The following is a 19396-nucleotide window of genomic DNA, read 5'->3' on the forward strand; positions in this document are numbered from 1 at the left end:
GCATGGGATAAGCCTTCAGGCTCACATAATTCTAAACCTGGATTTCATGGATTGAGTTTCATCTTCTTACCTGTACACCCCCCCCGCCCAAAAAAAAAAAAAAAAAAAAAAAAAAAAAACACACACCCACACACGCTGCCATTTTTGACTTTACATTAACTCTAGCTGTGTGTGAAATTGCCCTGCTAGCAGGGGTTACACTGGGATTTGTGAGAAAGGGGAACCCTCGTCCAGCGGGGGTCGATGCTCAAGGACCACACGGCACACAGTGGAAGTGGGGACCAATTCTTTAAAAGAAAGTAGCTCCACTAAAAAATTGAACACATTGTGTTCTGTGGATGTGTTTTGTCCGGAGTAACAAAGACAGATTCTGGAAACAGACGCTGCAGTTGAATTTTCTAAAACACCAATTTACAAGTTACATAGAAAAATTCCATGTTGTCGGATATCTTAAATTAAATCTAACTAACTAAACACTCTGAGCCCAATATATTCTACATAACTGTAAGTTTATTTATAATTTTAATGAAAAAAGGCTAACCTGCATAAGCCAATGTTTATTTGGGTTTTGTTGGGGTTTCTTTTGTTTTTTTTTTAATTAACATCCACATACATTTGATGGTTTGGTAAACACTGATAATCCCGTCATACATAAAAATAAGAAAATGAATCTTTGCACTGACCCAATAAAGACTCAGTGCAGCAAATTATGGGTTCAGTGTAATTAATTGTGTTTTCATTATCAGAGATTTTCTGTAGCTTTATTTTCTTTTATTCACATCAGTGATTAGATGAGTTCTGTGCTCGCAGTAATGAAACTACTGCAAATATTGCATTTAAGTAGCATAACAGAAAACTCCCTGTAATAACCCACTTAATATAGCAGGAGAAAAAAAAAGGAGAAAACAGCTGTGCTGGTGCAGGATTCACTGTCAGCAGGACTGCTTTGTTCCCAATGTCTTCACTATAGAAACTGAATTTTCTGTGTAGAAAATCATTGAGATGGATGACAATTTTAGAAAATCCCAACAACTTCAAATGATTTAAATAATTGATTAGAAGTTCAGTAATATACAAAAGTCTTGAGCCACCCATCGTGTACATTTTACTTCCAAGGAGCCAGACTTAGTTGTAATTTTTGAAATCGCAGTGGAGTCTTAGCAAAGAACCCATTTTAAATTCTCTTTAGGCACTTTTTTACTAGCAGCCAGTTACAAAAATTACACATTTTGTTCCCACTGTGAAAAATGCTAAAATGATAACACAGACTGACAGTCACGAAATAACATTTTGGCACCGATAAGGTGATTCCCAAAGAGCCATCAGCCTGAAAGCCTCCATATCTCAGTATGGTGTGTGTCCTTTAAAAAAAAAAAAAAAAAAAAAAAAATTAGCGGTAACTGGGCAAATGGAGGACAAAACAAGAAGTAACAGGCCTAAAAAACAAAACAAAAAAAAAACAAGAATCTATAGCATATGAACAATATCTAAAAGTCATTTCCTTAAAAAAATAGGATAAAAGCCAGCAGAGACCTGACACAGGACCTGAGTTTTGCACTGATAACAGTGGAAGGAAGTGTGGCTGTCAGGAAGCCATTCTGAGGTATGCCACGTTACACAAGAACTGGACTGAAAACACAATGTAACAATTAAAAAAAAAAAAAATTTGTTCCCAGGTGTTAAGTGTGTTTTCCTAATTGTTTGTGCCTTAAATGAATAGAAAAATTATTATTCCCTGTAAACATTGCCTTTGTGGTCAGCAGAAAGATATTTTGAAATTTATCTATTTTTAAGGATATTCACGATATTTCAAGAAGACTTCAAGAAGCTTCTGGAATTGTGAGAACTATCAAGAAGTTTCTAGAACTGTCCAGATTTATGTAGAACTTTCTGGGACTGTACAGAATTGTACGTAGCTTGTACGTACACTTCACCCCACACCCATTACAGGAGGAGCTTAGGAAGGACCACTACTTTCAAATGTATATATTGTGTGTTATTCTGGTACCGGGTGATCAGTCTTGCTCCGTTGAATCCTCAGTACACTCTTGTACTTTGATACTGCATGGAATAAAGATTGACCATTTTTATCAAGTTTGGAGAGACGTCCTTTTTCCTTACAGTATGCAGCAACTCAGGCAATTTAGATGGCATCAAGAGGTAGCATACAGCCAGCAGACGCATTTTTCTATGTATGTGGCCAATTTATAAAGACAAGAGAGAAAAGGTACTCTGACCTGCTGCTTTCTCCTGAAGCAGATGCTTTCACAGTCACTGAGGAAGACGTTGAAGATCGCAATTTCTCTTCATATGCAGCTGAGGAGCGGAAACCATACTACCCTAACCAAAAAGACCTCAACAATCTGATCAGAGACCTTGGTCTCACCAAGTCCAACGCTGAGCTTCTGACATCAAGGCTCAATCAATGGAACTTATTAGATGAAAATGTCCAGGTCACAGATCAGAGGAAGCATCACCAAGTTTTTTCCAGCTTCTTCAGGCATCAAGATGGACTGTGCTTCTGCAACAATGTGGCCGGTCTATTCGAGGCTATAGGTATCACCTGTAATCTGAAGGAATGGCGCCTCTTCATAGACAGTTCATGCAAGAGCCTCAAAGCCGTGCTGCTTCACAATGGGAACAAGTATCCGTCTCTTCCTGTAGCTCACTCGGTGCACCCGTAAGAGGAATACACCAGTGTCAAGATGTTGCTAGGTGCCTTGAAGTATGATGAGTACGGCTGGGAAGCTAACGGAGATTTCACAATGGTGTCATTCCTGATGGGCCTCCAAGGTGGTTTTACAATGTATCCTTGCTTTATTTGCCTTTGGGACAGCCGGGATACTGAAGCGCACTACCACAGGCGGGACTGGCCTCAGCGGACAGAGTTCTCTGTTGGGGAGAACAACGTAAAGTGGGAGCCACTGGTGGACCCACACAAGGTGCTGATGCCACCACTACACATCAAGTTGGGGCTCATGAAACAATTTGTCAGGGCTCTAGATAAGGAGTCGAGAGCTTTCAATTACCTCCAAGATCTTTTCCCTAAGCTGTCTGAAGCAAAGCTGGTGTCTTCGTCGGACCACAAATCAAGAAGATCATAGAGTGCAGTGAATTTCCCAAGAAGCTGAATAGGAAGGAGAGAGCGGCTTGGCACAGTTTCGTCGCAGTGGTTCACGTCTTCCTAGGCAATCATAAAGATGAAAACTATGCACAACAAGAACTATGCTGCAATGGGCTGCAGGATGTCACTCAAAATCCATATCCTTGATGCTCATCTTGATAAGTTCAAAGAGAACATGGAAGCAAGGCGAGTGCTTTCACAAGGACATTATGAACTTTGAATGTCGTTACCAAGGACAATATAACAAGAACATGATGGGCGACTATATTTGGGGATTGATTCATGAAAGTGATTTGCAGTATAGTCGTAAATCTCGGAAAACCACACACTTCTGAACAGTTTTTGTTAATCTGTGTAAATCTGCAATGCATATAGTGTTCTTAGTCTGACTGTATGAATGAGAAGATGCAAAATCGTTGCCGTGGTCACAGAAGCGAAGTTTGTGATGAATATAAGCAATTTTGCATTTGTTTTAGACATAAGGAATTGGAATATAACACTAAAAGGCTGGGAACAAAACTTGTGTTACGTTGTGAAATCAGTGGCAACGGATCTGATGGACTGATGAATCCAAATGTGAAATTCTTGATTCCAATTTCATCAATATGTATTGATGGTGGTCAGGACACAGGTGCAACAGTGAGTGTCTGCAGCCATCTGTAAAACACAGTGGAGGCTCTGTCATGGTTTGGAGCTGCATTTCAGCCAGTGGTGTTGGAGATCGGAGTACCATCAGATTTTGATCATATAGTCCTGTCTGAAAATCATCTGATTGGAAACAGCTTCATTTTTCAGCATGACATCCCAAGTACACTGCCAGTGCAGTTAAAAAAAAAGGAGCCATATATAGACAAAGAACACACAATGGAATGCTATCAGTCATGGATTGGCCTCCCCAGAGCCCTCACCATTATTGAAGCAGTGTGGGATCATCTTGACAGAGAACAGAACAAAAAGCATAAACATCCAAAAAAGATGCGCAAATATATACACAGCAATAAATTGCTGCACCTGTTTCCCATTTTCTTAAAGTAAAGAGATATAGGGGGTGGCTCGAGACTTTTGCACAGTACTGTTTTGAGGAAGGGGAAAAAAAAAAAAAAAAAACCTGCTTGGGGTGTTTTTAAAAAAATACAAGAAAACACAGTGACAGTTTGTATTTGCTTGTTGCAGTATGTGATATTGAAAGAACCAGAGTTGATCTCTGGCATGTCAGGAAGTCCGCTCCAGTGGTTCTGACCCAGTTTAACCCCATCCCTTAATTACTCTTATATGACAAACACTCAGTGATTTTATTAATAGTATGAATTGCTATTTTGCGAGCTCACCGGCAGGCGTAACATCACATCAGCCTCAGCAAACGCTCAAATCGTTCTAAAGAAGTCCACCGGGCACGTGTTGCCCTCAGTTTGAGATATCTGTTTAAAATTAGCTGTAAATACAACGTCGCCCCGGGTCTCATGTGAAGTGGCTAATGACAAATGAAGAACTGCTAATGAAGCGCTCCTTGATTTCACTCACTGTTAATCCCCTGACGTAGCTGTTCTATTTAAGCTCCCGCCTGGCTCAGAGGGGAGAATTTGGCGCAAACAGTCTCGGCGCTCCTACCGAGGGTACCCGTGTGTGCATTCATACCGAGTATGCAAATAGGCCGCGGCTCCCACTCGAGTGGCTGCTGTATATTACAGCACGAGTATTTTCTTTCAAACAGAGCCGTTGCTGAGACCAGCCTAAATTGGTTTGTAAAAAGGCTCCTGAATATCTCGACACCAGCCACTTAGAGTGCAGGTCAAAATGTGCATACAGATTGGTAGCTGCGATAGTGTTTTGATAACATTAAAGAGCCGTGTCTCTTCTGGTCTGCAGTTATCCTGCAAAATAATGTAGTCTGGGTTCCTTTTTTTCTCCCCCTCCCAACTGGCATTCTGTATGACTTTTTTTTTTTAATCTGAACACCAATGTATGGAGTGTCACAACAAAACCTTCATGAATGAGTAAGCACAGATCCTATGAAGAGAGGAGGAGAAATGGGAGGAAAAATTGCTCATTTTGCTTCCCTTGGCATGCAATTTCCATCCTCTATCCACATCTCTCTAAAAGCTATCTAAAACACATCAACTTCATTTTTCTAGGCTGGATGGGTCTCAGAGGATCACCTCCAGACATGGCATGACGACAATAGGGCTAAAAAGAAAGGATGAAAATAATAATTCTGCCCTCTTGCTTATAGCAATAGGCTTCTCATTCTATTGCTGATTAAAAAGGGGGGAGGGAAAAAAAAAAAAAACCATTCATTCTGAACATCGGTTGCCTCTAGCAAAGAAAAATACCATATATTGAGGTAACTGATCATGCCTCAGATGGCCATTTGATCAGAGAGAGTGCAACACGACTATTTCACTGCCTCCTCTCCATTTTTTTTTAGCCATGTAACAATTGACCAGCACAACATTTTAGCTCAGAGGCACGGTACACTGTGGCTGACCCCAAGTTCTTTTATTTTCTGCTGTAACAAATGGGGAAATAAACACTTTCAGATTTCATTAGATTCGGGTCAGCTTTATGCTTTGATCCCCCATGAGAGACGCACACAAATACAAATACAGGCCTGTGCGGGCTTTTTTTTTCTTTAAGGGCAATGCAAAGAGACAGCTAGAAATGATGCCATTACCATCCTTTCACTGAGGCATTTTTCCTGTTCGGAATGCAGAAAGTAAATAAAGCTAGCATAGCAGCTGCAGACACGCAGCTCAGCTCACATCCATACATGAAGGCATTCAGATAAGAGGGCTAAAAAAAAAAAAAAAAATGGGTGGCCATGAAAATGATTTGCAAGCAGGTCCATTGTTTATGACACCTCTCTGCTGAGTAACAGCAGGAAAGGGTGCGCCTAGAGCTCAACTGCCATGAAGTGAATGCCGGGGCCCAATTCTGAAGGCCATTTATTTTTCCGTATAGTCTGATCTGCCGTCAGCGTGCGATTGTGGACTCAAAGGTGGATTTTCTTTGCATGAAAATGACTCCGGGACAAAAACGAGAACGTCCCATGTTGCTTCCGTCAAACTCTGATCTGTCCTAATGTTACCTGTATGATGGCTGCTCAGCCATAAACAGTGACGTCAGTCATGGACTGCTGTGCTCTGGAAGAGCTGCAACAGCACTGAAATACACCAGGCAGGTGATGGCAAACATTATGGTATGCAATTCTCCTGTGAAAAAACTGGAACGTGTATTGATGGAAAAATAAATAATGGTATTACAGCTGTTCTGCAAAGTGAGCAGTAAACACTAATATTTTGGACTACTGTAATTGGATAATCCAGAATATTAAATTTAAAAAAAAAAAAAAACAAAGATTTGGATTTGCACAATTCAAGAGTCCCATGAAGGAGTTCTGTTCGCTGATTTTCCAACATTTGCCCACAATGTCCTAACAAATATCAAACCCATACATAGTAAAAGGAGGTGTAGGAGGAGAAGAAGTCAAAACTAGAAGCAAAGAATCTCCAGAAAGTCACATTTTTCACGCCGCTGCAGCATCTCCCTGCGTATAATCAGGGAATCTCTGCGTTTCTGCACTGACACATCACTGAAGTAGAGTGAATAAAAAACAAAAAAAAAAAAAAAAACACGTGTGGTTACAAAAGCTCGACTTTCACTAGTGGATGTTGTCGCTTTTGGTGTGCACTGCCACTTATGAGGGTAACAACAGCAGATATGAAGAGTCCTTAAGGCATCTTTGTTCTGATTTTCTGCCCCCCACAAACAGAAGGTTTGAACAGTTGTGTGCCTGAGATTCCTATATTAGCTAGATGCACGCTCTCTGACATCATATAGAGCCAAGAGTTAAAAAACTGTGTTAAACTGTCAGTCTGAAGCCTGATCTTCTGGCTCACAGAGATTACAGAAGACAGTAAAAAGGATAACGTCCTTTAGATTTACAAGACAGACAAATAGCCTGGGATGTCATAATAAAAACAAGTGCAATTTCAACAACATGTGTCCATTTTTCCACACTGAGTCAGTCTACTGTTATTCAAATATTCTACCATTTTACTTGGTGTGGCGTAGCGCCGGTCTCTGGCTGCATGACCGCAGATGCTCGTCTCTGGATGAGTGATCTAGAACGAACATTTCGTTGTGTGCCTTGTGCACACAATGACAATGAGTTGAATCTATTTATTTATTTATAGCACGCAAATAAAGTAAATTAACAGGCTGGACGACCACTGCCATGATGGGATCCAGTCTTAGCTACTTGCTATATAGTGTTACAGTGTACAAAAAAAAAAAAAAATTAAGTCCAAAAATTATGTCCTCCTACGCCACAATTTTCATATTTGGCCCTACTGGACTCTCTGGTGGGCTGGCCATGGCCCACACACCATATGTTTGACACCCCTGGTCTAAGTAGTATGGAAAAGTGCCTTACAGCAGATGAGCATGTATCCTCTGTGGAGGTCAAAACTCTGTAAGTGCTTGCATAAAGAACTAGAACTGCTTGTCTCCTTCATCAGGGTCATTAATAGGTCAAAAAGCCCACCCACAAGCAGAACTGAGCAATGAGCAAATTACTTTAAGGCTGCTGTTGAATATACTTATCAAGCACAGACACTTGTGTTGAAAACAACCATTTGGGGGTATCGAAGGTCTTAAAAAAAAAGGGGGGGGGGGGGTGAGAAAGGTCAACGGCAGTTCTGCTGAGGTCAGACTCCATCTCTGGTTTCATAGTTTTGTCCAACAGAGTCTCCAATTTGCACAGCATATCCTTAGAGCTGAGAAACCAGGAACCGGTGAATGTCACGGCGTGTTCTAATTATATCTCCACTTAACATACTAATTAACTAACATATTAATCAAGCCGTTGTGCACAAAACCTCGATATTGTAATAAAATTACAGATATTAGCTCCAGCGGCTGATTTCTTTCTAAGTACATTAGTTGAATTAAACTGCAAAAAACTCCATATTTAAAAAAAAATAAATAAAAAATTTCAACCAAGGAAGCCCAAGATAAACGTGTCTTCTGATAATTTACATGATAGGAAAGAAGACTTGACGGTTTTGAGCCCTTCAGATCGTCCCTCAAGTTCACAAACCAAATGGGCCACATCCACAGTACGTAACTGCCTCAAAGATGGAGTCTCTCCTGTATTCAGAAGTCATGATTCTTCTCGAAATGGGTGAAGCAACATGCCCAGATATTCTGTTATCTACCTGATCTACCAGACTTGCCCATTCACGACGTGATGGCTGCAACGAAAATAAATTGCTCTGAATCAGATCGATGCCCAATGATTGCGACGGAAAATGGAACGAGGCACGGGGAAAGAGGAATCTCATCTTGAGAGGGAATTGGATTTTCAAAAGATTTAACTGAGGGCTTGTCTGCTATGCATGTAGCCCACATCTTCATGGATTCCACAGGGCCTAATAACTTTTGCACAACAGTGCCGAGCAGGCATGGGAGGTGCTCCAGCTCCAGCTGTGATATTTGTACATATGCAGACATAAATACACAAGTTGGATTGCCACTCAGTATTTCTATTTCCCCTCGAGGCTTATTAATGTCATTTAATAGCCATGATTGAGGTGGCCCGCTCTCAGCTTCCACACCGACATTCCTGCTCACAAATCCTCATCAATTGCTCCAATCAGTCTCCCCACAGAGCCAATACTCTACAGGGAGACAACTCTTATTTCCCACCGCATTAATGAACTCTTCCATTTGAAAGCCTTTGACTGTCTGCCTCTTGATTGCAAAGCCAAGGCCAATAGGCTTTGGTGACAGCTCCTTGAAAATTAAAAGTATCAATCAAGACAGGAAGAAGGGGAAAAGTTGTAATGGTTTCAGATTCTCCTGTCAGGCAGAGAGGGGAGTCTGTGCTAAATGGGGATCAAGTGGCATTTCAAAATGCTTGCTGGGGTTTGTTTTACCTCATTTTTATTGCAAGATGGGTGGTGCTTTAGTAAGAGTAAGATTAAAAAAAAAGGGGGGGGGGGTGATCATTTTCTGATGTCAATTCATTTTAATGAATCATCTGGATGTTGCAAACACCCCAGAAACATTTATTTGTACTGAATAACCAATGCTCACTGCTGTCTGCACACCTTTAATGGGCTAACCTGGTGATTCAGCTAATAGCACTGATGAGGGATTCTGAATGGTAACTAATGAAACAGCATCTTCAACCGCTGCATTACCGCCTCCTTTAAACCTACACTTGATTCATCAGAAGAGGAATTCAGTGCTGCCGGGGGAAACTTGACCAGCACAGAAAAAAAAAAAAAAAAAAAAGTGCCAACGCTGGATGACATAATCTCTGTCTAAATCAATTTCGGTGTGAAAGCACTTGACTCAGCTCAATATGTAGCTGCAGGGCTTCCGTTAAGTGGCTGCTGCCACTTACCTATTAATTCATGTGGTACCGGTTGCTCTTGTGGCCAAGACTAATCCCAGATGTTGGAAATAAAAATATAAATGACACTAAAATAACACCGTGAGGCAGGAAGCTAGGGCCCAAAGTGTTTACAAGAAACTGAAGTGGAACGATTATGATGCAAGGAGGTTTTGGAGCAAGCAATGCTACTGTTAACAAAATCAGAAAATCCTGTGCCAGGCTAAGGAGCTGTCTGGAAGTAAGAATTATACTGCCTGCGAGGCTTTGGCGTGTTATGGTTTTACAAAAAAAAAAAAAAAAAAAGTAATAATAAATAGAAGCATCTCTGCAGCAGTTGTTGCTTGATAGAAATGGTGACATACAGCTTGTAAGGCTACAATGCCTTCTGTCACTCATCTGTAGTGAGTGATGAGGGAGAAGGGATTTTAAAAGCCAGCATCTGTTCTAACTTTACCTCAGTATCACTTTCCTGATTCTCAATTATGTTTAAGCAGCAAACCCCACTCTGGTCAGAGCCAGCCTGGAGCTTCACACATCCATCTGGACAATCCTAAACCACCATCCATCCAAACAGAGGAGGGACGCAGGAAAGAGGAGGTGAAATACTGGAGGAGAAGCACAAAGAGTCAAGCAACCACTCAGCAGAAATAATCTGAAATAACTAAGCCTGGGTTCTTCTCCCGTCACTCCTCTGGCACAGGGTTTTTTTTGTTTTTTTTTTTTTTTTAAACGTGCATCCACCAACACACGATCGTGCTCTCACTTTCACAGGCGCACGTACACAAACACGCACGCTGCTGACGCACCGGAGAGATATGCAAATGCGCACAACGTTACACAATTAACGTCGAGAGAGAAAAAAAAAAAAAAAGAAACGAAAAAGAATGCGTAAAACGAACAGTTGGTATCCACTGACAGACTAATCGCTCTGCTTCGATAGTTACGTTTTTAATGAAGAATACGGAATACTTCAGCTGTCCACTTCCACTGCCGTACTGCAGCCGTGAACAGTTCCACAGAGGAGGCTCCGTCCGCAACTAAAGCAAAAGCAGCCACTGGGATTCATGCGTAACTGAGAGGAAAATATGTTCCATCCATCCTCTTAATAGGAATCCATTTGCTTAAGCTTGTCCGTAAGTAGGCGATGCATATTTGTGCATGGAAAATGACAGTGACAAATTAATTGTGGATGCCCGTAAACTGATTTAAACAGATCCACAGAGGGCGGCACGGTCCAACTTTGGTAAAAGAAACAATGCATTTAACTTACCAACAAGCAGTTTCCAAATGATGGCGTATACTTTGTGGTTAGTTCTAATAGCCCCACACCATCACGGTGTATCCGAATCTGTTCTGGTCGACAGAGTGAAGCAGAAAGGTTTCTGAAAAGAAGGAATTCCAGCTGTGAAATAGTCCAAAACAAAAAAAAAACGCAGCGTCTGTCCCCAAATTACATATTGCCAGTCCTCACTGGCGCAAATCGGAGCGCAAAAAAAAAAAAAAAAAAAGAAAGAAAGAAGAGCCGGTCACTTTCAAACAGCAGGAAAGAAAAAAATGAAGAAAATCATGACAGTGATTGGAGGAATGTTCGACGGAATCAATCGAGGGCAGATATCGGGGGAGGCAATTAGTCTGATTATCCTGTTAAATCAGCTGCACAGCGGCTCACAGCCACAGAACCCCGGCAGGTGAGCTCAGCTTTAAGCACGACTACACGAGCGCAAATTTCCAAAGTGATGTGCAGAAAAAGACACACCAGATGCCGTCTCTCTCTCTCTCTCTCTCTCTCTCTCTCTCTCAGTGCCGCTGTACCGACACGAGATGCGTCAAGTGAGAATAAGTAAACCCGCCCAGCACTGGACATGAGGAGATTTCCCTTCAAAATAAAAGCAAACGCGCCAGTCGAGAGCGCATCGGCCGAAAAAAAAAACAGATATTTAAATGAGTCGGTTGGATCTTGATGTGAAATTGGGTGTGTATCAGTGTACTGTATCTCAATATATTTGCATTAACAGGGCAGGGAGAATAACTGCATACTCTGTCCATTTACTCCCCATTTTCGCTGCTTCCTCGTCTCCTCTGTGGGATTTAGGGCAGTTCGAGGCAATTTTTTTCGCCCGGACTTCTTTTTATTTTGAAGAAAACACTAAAATGCGTTTTCCGCTAGTGTGCACACCTTGACGCTTGCTTGCTCTCAGACCTGCGTTCCTCAGGAGTCCTCATCCTCCACATGGCGCACTGGCAGAAGCTCACCAGCAAACGCACATGAGGATAATCATCCTCATTATGCGCCTGTTTCGACAAATAAACACAAATGTGAGGAGTACTTTTGTCGGCTTATGCTGAGAATAGAGTGTGCAGGCACACAGGCAATGCAGTGAAGCTCAAGTTTGAGGAAAGGCGCACTGCCGCCCAATGGAAATGACAGAAAGGTCTGAAATGCACTGTAAAAATGCTCTTTAACAAGTCACAAAAGGGTAAATATTGTATAAATACCTGACTAAATGGCCAACAGGATATGGGGCAAATAAATGCGTATTATTTTCACGTTAATATATATATAAAAAAAAAAAAGCAAAACATATTAGCACAATTCATTTCTCTGCAGCCTCAGACTAACGCGAAGTATTTTCTTCTAAAGTTGTGTGACTATGAAAAATCAAAGCTTGTCATGAGGAAATGATTTTAAAATTTAAGGAACAGATTTTACTTTACAGTTTTTGCAAAAGCGTGCAGAAGTCAAAGTCGTCCTCTGCTTTTTAAGGAATTCAGACACACGACTGTGAGACCAGCAATGCAGAATAATTCAAAATGACTAAAGACAAAATCCTTTTGAATTATGCAGCAGAGTAGCTGCTCCCGACCTAACACAAACTTTACCTTCATTTGCGGCAGAAAGCAGTCTACATGCTATGCTCCATTGCCACTGACATTTTTGTTCTTATTTAGGCATCATATTTTCTATATATTTTGTTAAAAACTAAAACAAATGAGATTGGTTACACTTGCAAATAGATCCCTGTTTTTTTTTTTTAAACTTTAAATAAAAAAAATATATAAACAGAGGTCTCAGTTTACATTACAATGCAATATATCTACATCTGACACCAGTATTCATTCTGCTGTATCAATATTTATCACCATCTTTTTGCTGTTCAATATTAACTGCGCACTGAGATGAATGTGACAAGTCCGCTGAAAAGCCTGAAAGGATTTCCATCTGCAGAGCTCAGGTATTACCGGTATTTATGAGTAACCAAGGATTCACTCTGATCCAACAGGGAAGAGACAAAAAAACACCCTGAATCACTAAAGATGATGAATGGACGGTGAAGCTACCCTGCTATCCTTCCAGAACAGCAAAGGTGGGGATTCAGATTGAGGACTTGTAGGTAAGCGGGCCTCCCTGTTGGCCGGGCAGTGAAAAAAGGGACTCGTTTGATTTCCCCCTCACTGGGCCACCCCTGTCAAGACTTTGGCCTCTGGCACCGCGCTTCTGTGAGGCGAATTTCGATGAGGGGAGGGCTTTGAGGAGGAGAAAAACCACCCTTCTCGGACTGAAAGTGTGCACTTGTGAGCTTTCTTTGTCATATCCAGATCCTGATGTGAATAGAGGCTCCTTAATGAGCAAAGAAGTGGACAAACACTGCATTGATCCCCCCCCCCCCCCCTCCCTCTATTCGAGGTTTGCGTCCACGAATGCCCTCAACTCAACCGGTTAGTGTGCAACTTTGAGGGCTTACTGTCTAGAGAGGGCTGATTGTTTGCTGCAGTTTTTTTTTTTTTTTCTGCCAGTTTGAGGATTTGGGTGAGAGCCTGGAAAAATCAGTGGACTGGTGATACAGTAAATTCACAGCTGAAACAGACTTCATGGACATATTTTTCATATCTCGTATGAGTTGTGATGCAAACTTGTTAAACGTCTTCATGCTACATTTGGACTGTTCAGTTTTTTTTTCCACTACAGGTTAAATGGCTTTAAAAATACCGATGCACTGTGTGTTCATACTAAATGATAAACTACATGAAGATTAAACTCCTTCTTATGAAACTTGTATTCCAAAAAAATGGAATCATAAACTGCTGTGAAACTTTGAGACTCATTTGATCTCAAAATCTGAGGTTGTGTTTTTGCATTTTAGAATATAACTCTTCTTTAAGAATTGATTTAATAAAAAGCTGTAGGTGCTACATTAAAATGTATGCTGTGTGTGTCTATGTGTTATGGTAACTCCCCAGTTTGATGGAAAGACAAGATGAGAAGTGATCTTCATGCCTCCTGCTTACTGACACACTTAATGACTTACACTATGCGTAATAAAAGTAGGATTGCTGCAACCCTCTAAGTAACTAAGCTTAGAGCCAGCTTCATAGCAAGAGAACTGGGGTGTAAACAGTGTTAATATATCAATCATTGACTTGAGTATACAATCAAAAATCACCCATTTAAAATGTATAAAATGCATAATCTTAATTGTCAGTGGCTGAATCACAGATAAAGCTATTAACAAACATCATCCTAACAGGTGACCGGTGCTAAAGATGCTTCCATGCTCCATTCGGTGAGCATAGAAGCATCAGTGGCAGAACTGGCAAAATACAAATCTGACTGCACCCACGTCTCATATTATTTAAACCGCAGCACAAAACACTACATGTTTCCACTGTGGCCTGAAACCTCATTTGAAATCTGTAAGGGGAGCGTTATCTAGCTAACATTACAAATACGCTGAGAAAACCTTCCTATGATGTTACACTGGCCGCTCCCAGAGCGTTACAGCCGAAGACCACACTGGCTAATAGAAGATTAAAGAAACATTGCCTCATCCAACAAATCTTGACTGTGCCTCTGAGATTGGATGGTTGGGTTAGAATTTTGCATAAACATGAAAGCGTGGATCCATTCTGCCTTGCATCAATGGTTCAGGCTGTTAGTGGTGGTGTAAAATTGGGAAGAATATCTTCTGGGAACACTTTGGACCCTTCAGTACCAGCTGAGCATTGTTTAAACACCACAGCTTACCTGAGTATTGTTGCTAACCATGTCCATCCCTTTATGACCGCAGTGTACCCATCTCCTGATGGCTGCTTCAAGCAGGATAAGGCACCATGTCACAAAGTTCACCTAATCTCAGACTGGTTTCTCAAACACAACAGTGAGTTCAATGTACTCAAACAGTCTCCACAGTCACCAGATGTCAACCCAGTAGAGCAACCCAATAGAGATGTGGCAGAGATGTCATGTCTGCTGTTATCACTTTAGTAATACCAGCTATAGATGGAAATAAGTTAGCTTTCTAAAAGAGAAAAGGGTGGATTTTAATTCAAGGGATAATCATTTGTCTCACCAAGTAGTTTGAGACCTGTTCAAACTGCGACTGAAGACTGAGTAAAATGAAAGTCTTCAAATAGTGTTTCTCTGAACGATCTCTTGTCTTCTGGGAAGTTGAATCTTGGAAGAGAATTTTGGGAAGATGATTCTGGGAAGATGCTATCCTCAAATCCTACTCTGCATGTTAGAAAAATGACAATGCTTTTGGTACCCTCTGCATTAAAATAAGGGGTCCTGACCCAGGATCCGTATGGGATAAGTTGAGAGTGAGCATGTGTTGGCAATTTCTGTGAAGTCAGACTCAAAATCAGCTCGACTCAGATTCAGTTAAGACCATACAATAATTACAGAAAACCCAACATTCAAAACGACCCCCCTACGAGCAAGCACTTGGTGACAGTGGCAGGCAAAAACTCCCTTTTAACAGGAAGAAACCTCCAGCAGAGGTCAGGAAGGAGCAGCCATCTGCCACGACCGGTTGGGGCTGAGGGGAGAGATGTGTTTAATATAGAGTCGCAACAATATGAGGTGAAAAGTGCACCTGCCAAAAACAATCATTCCCCTTTCACTGTTCTTTCCAGCATTAAACAATCAGTTCATTACTGTAAACTGAGTTATAAATAGAAATTCCAGTCAGTATTTTTCACCAGGTTTCGTGTTAGATGGTTAGTCTTTCTATGTCGATCTACAGGAAGTAGAGGTCACCTTGGCACTGGGTGATCTTTAGTGAAAGAAAAAGAAAACATGACCAACAAAAGTACACAAAGAAGTTAGTAATTTGAATAAAATGTGCAAACTGAATACATCACGCTAGTAGCAATGCCCCTGACTGGGAACTAGTTTGCAGAGTGAACAAATAAGAACAGCAAAGCTGTCGACTGACCGGTCAATCTACGTCCCTACCCTCACCTATGGTCATGAGCTTTGGGTATTGACCAAAAGAATGAGATCACGAATACAAGCGACAGAAAAAAAGCTTCCTCCAAAGGGTGGCTGGCCCCTCCCTTATAGACAGGGTGAGGAGCGCAGCCATTTGGGAGGGGCTCAAAGTAGAGCCGCTGCTCCTCCAAATCGAAAGGACCTATTTGAAGTGGTTCAGGCATCTGACTATGATGCCTTCTGGGCACCTCTTGGGTGAGGTGTTCCGGGCATGTCCTACCGGGAGGAGGCCCCGGGGCAGACCCAGGACATGCTGGAGAGATTATATCTTTCGGTTGGCCTGGGAACGCCTTGGGGTCCCCCTGGATGAGCTGGTGCAGGTGGCTGGGGAGAGGGAGGTTTGGGTTTCTCTGCTTAGGCTTCTGCCCCCCCGACCCAGCTCCGGATAAGCATAAGAAAATGGATGGATGGACGGACAAATAAAGTTTGTCTCATATCCAGTTCCAGACTGTTTCACATTTATATAAAATAATGGAGTTTCCATAAGAGCACTGGTACAGTGCATGCAGTGCTAATAACTTGCGTCTGGCAAGACAGTTTCATTATTAGTTTAGGAAGTCCAAACACGCAAAGCGTGACGTGGGCTTCCTTAATGCAGTACAAAAACAAGATGCAGTCACATGAAGAACAACACCGGAAGAGCTTTGGAACTGAGCCTAAGTCTTTCCTAAAAATCCAAAACTAATTGTTTTTTTCTTTCAAATGAAATAATATATATATATATTTTTTGGGGGGTAAAATGAGCAGAAAAAAAAAAAAAAAAAGGAAGAACCTCATTGGAGGAAACTGTTTTTTAAAAAAAAGGCCCAACCATATGCCCCTGCCCTGCTTCCTCAGCTGCATCAACCTCATTTGGACTGGGAGTGATAATCAGACATCACTTTGCGAGATGGACTGTTTTCAGAGAAGGCTACAGATTTAATTGGGGTAATGAGGTCACTGGAGGAAGCCTCGAAGCCCTTCTCCAATTACTGCCTACCAAACGGAGAGCACTAAAAAGGACTGAGCGGAGAACATCTCAACATGACAAAGTTATTATAGCGCAGCATGCAGATTAACAAAGCGTGACCCTTCCCGTTATGCAAATAACGCACGTTTTCATTTGTTCCAGTGCTTGAATGATGATACACATTGGTGTATTGGTGAGCATTGGAGAGGACATAACCTCTCTGGCTGAGATGATGCATGCGCACGTTTTTGGAGATGATGTCACCACAAAGTGGATGCATAATTCACCGCTCATCTCCGATTCAGTCCAGCTCCCCGGAGAAGATTTAATGGGATACGACTTAACGTTAAGTTTGAATGTGACAAACAAAATCAACAGCGCTCGTGCATTTTAGGGGAGCCGTTACATCAATTTTCCACACTGAAATGTTTAAAGAAATTATTTTTAGGGCTTTTTTTTTCGTTTGTTTGTTCCTTTGTAAAAGACAACGCACATTAATATAAGATGCTTTCTTTTCAAGGCCACCAGCCAAATATGGGTGAGTGATTCCTACAAGTCAACAGAGTTCTCGGATGTGACAGCAGCCTGGCTCCCTCGCAGTCTGTTGCACACAGATCAGCTTGAAGTATTGTTTAGGCACAGAGCAGTGAGAGTATGTCTCTTTCAGCATGCGAGAGAAAGCAACACACCGGGTGTTGCAAAGTCACAATGAACCCCCGCTGAACCAAACAAAGAGAGACCAGACAATCTGCGCAGGATGGACGTTGATTTCGCTGACAGCAAAATCTCCATGTCGTGTCACCCCCCCCGGGAGTCCATTTATTCCATAGTGCACGGTACATTCGACTGGGGAGGGAAGCATTCATACAAACATTTTCTTCTTTTGTTCAAGCTTGTGCAACACTGGCTCACTAACAGGAGTGTCAAGCCATGTTAGGAAACATTTTAAAAATAACAATGAAAGACACGCATTTAGCGACCTATAACACAATCCCACCCGGACCTAGTTTTCACAGCAGCTCTCTTTCCAGCCTTGTGCAAGCAAGAAAAAGTAACTGAATCCGCTTTCTTAAAATAAACAGTTGCACAGGTAAGTCTGGTTGCAGATATTTTTATCGCCCCCCCTGGCCTACATCTGACAGCTCAAAATGGTAATTCTTGTCAGGGAGCCACTATTTACTTGTAATGCGTTTGTACTGAGAAGCCTGTCTGAATGGCCTCGTCTCACGTGGCCAAGCAAACCGGATAGGAGTGAATTGAACTGTGACAAAGACACTGAATCCCAGTAACTGTAGAGTAGTTTAAGGAGGAGGAACCGTTGCAGTGCAAAAGAAATGGATGACAAATTCAATTCTTGCCCTCAGCCGGTTTCTCAAAGTTTCGTCACAGAAATGGACTTTATTGCCTTCCCCAAGCTGCAGACACTTGAAACCAATTTGCTTTACAATAAAGCACCAATGCCGTTACCCAAACTGCAACGCAACTTTAGTTTATAAGCGGTGGTAAACTTATAATTAGCCTCACGAATCTAATGAAACCAATTACAGAAACGAGTGCAAATAAGTCTTTGGCATCGTGGATCAAACTAAAGAAAATAAACCGCAGCATTGGCAGACCCCCACCACCCCCTGCCAAGCCCCCGAACACCACTCATATCCCACCCACCTCAACCCCGGTCTCTGCGTGACCGCATGAAAAGGTCCATGAGCAGTTGAGACAAACTGCTGTGCCTAGCTGTGAAAGGATGAAAGTTGGCTGGAAGTGTTTGAAGCTCTCGACAGCTTTTTTTAAAAATGTATTTCCAAAAGACGTGTACAAGCTTAAGAGTAAATGAATGAAGAGCATGGGGCTGGGGGTGGGGGTGAGACAACTGCTAACCTTTAGAGAGACCATGGGGAAAAGTGGTCCTTTTACATCTGCACTGCTCAGTGTCTCTTGACCTTATTGGCACCTAATACTGCTTTTTTAATTGGCTGATTAGACAAATAAATATTGAAATAAAATCCAATTACGCACCAGTATGTGTCACATGTTGACAAGAACAGTCATGCAGCATTAGAGCATTGATGAATTACAACCTTCCAAATCAGACTGAAAGAGGCTGCATGTAAACAGAATTCATAGAAGTCTTGCAAGCCTCTGTGGGCCAATCATATTTTGATGATGCCGCTCAAGAAGAAAATTGGGCCCTACATACGTATCCACTGGGGGAAGCAGGAATGAGCAGCATGATATCCGAGCCGAGTGGTGATGAGAGCTTAACATCCTTATTCAAAGAGTTTGTGCAGCTTGACATGATGTTTAATCCTCTACAGATGTAGCCAGGAGAGAAGCTCAGAGTTTTGTGCTTCGTTCTTCAAATCAAAAACATATTTACTGTGTGTATATTTGAGACTGCACTCCATAATAAAATCTAGTGTTAAAAAAAAGTTGCAGATTCTCTCATTTAAATATGGACAATTTTAGGGATCGTGAATAAACACTGATGTGAAAAATGAAATAGATGATGACTGTGTCACTGCCTTTGTGCATAATGGCTCAAGGTCCCTGCATGGTACTAGTAATCTGCGGGGTTTATGCAGAGCTTTGCAAACCTGCATTCGCATGTTGTTGCTGTATACTGTCAAAAATATGTGGAACACCTGCTAATGT

The 19396-nt window shown here is 41.7% G+C and overlaps 1 protein-coding gene across 1 annotated transcript in view; it reads right to left on the reverse strand.

Moving 5' to 3' along the window:
* Positions 1-10878, reverse strand: part of LOC115794817 (interleukin-1 receptor accessory protein-like 1) — a 323647-nt gene extending 312769 nt beyond the window's left edge. The window contains exon 1 of the mRNA XM_030750478.1: positions 10795-10878. The gene's annotated coding sequence lies outside the window, so the exon portion shown is untranslated. The remainder of the gene's footprint in view (positions 1-10794) is intronic.
* Positions 10879-19396: the final 8518 nt, after the last annotated feature.

This window comes from Archocentrus centrarchus, chromosome 2 (genome assembly GCF_007364275.1).
Source record: "Archocentrus centrarchus isolate MPI-CPG fArcCen1 chromosome 2, fArcCen1, whole genome shotgun sequence".
Taxonomy (NCBI): domain Eukaryota; kingdom Metazoa; phylum Chordata; class Actinopteri; order Cichliformes; family Cichlidae; genus Archocentrus; species Archocentrus centrarchus.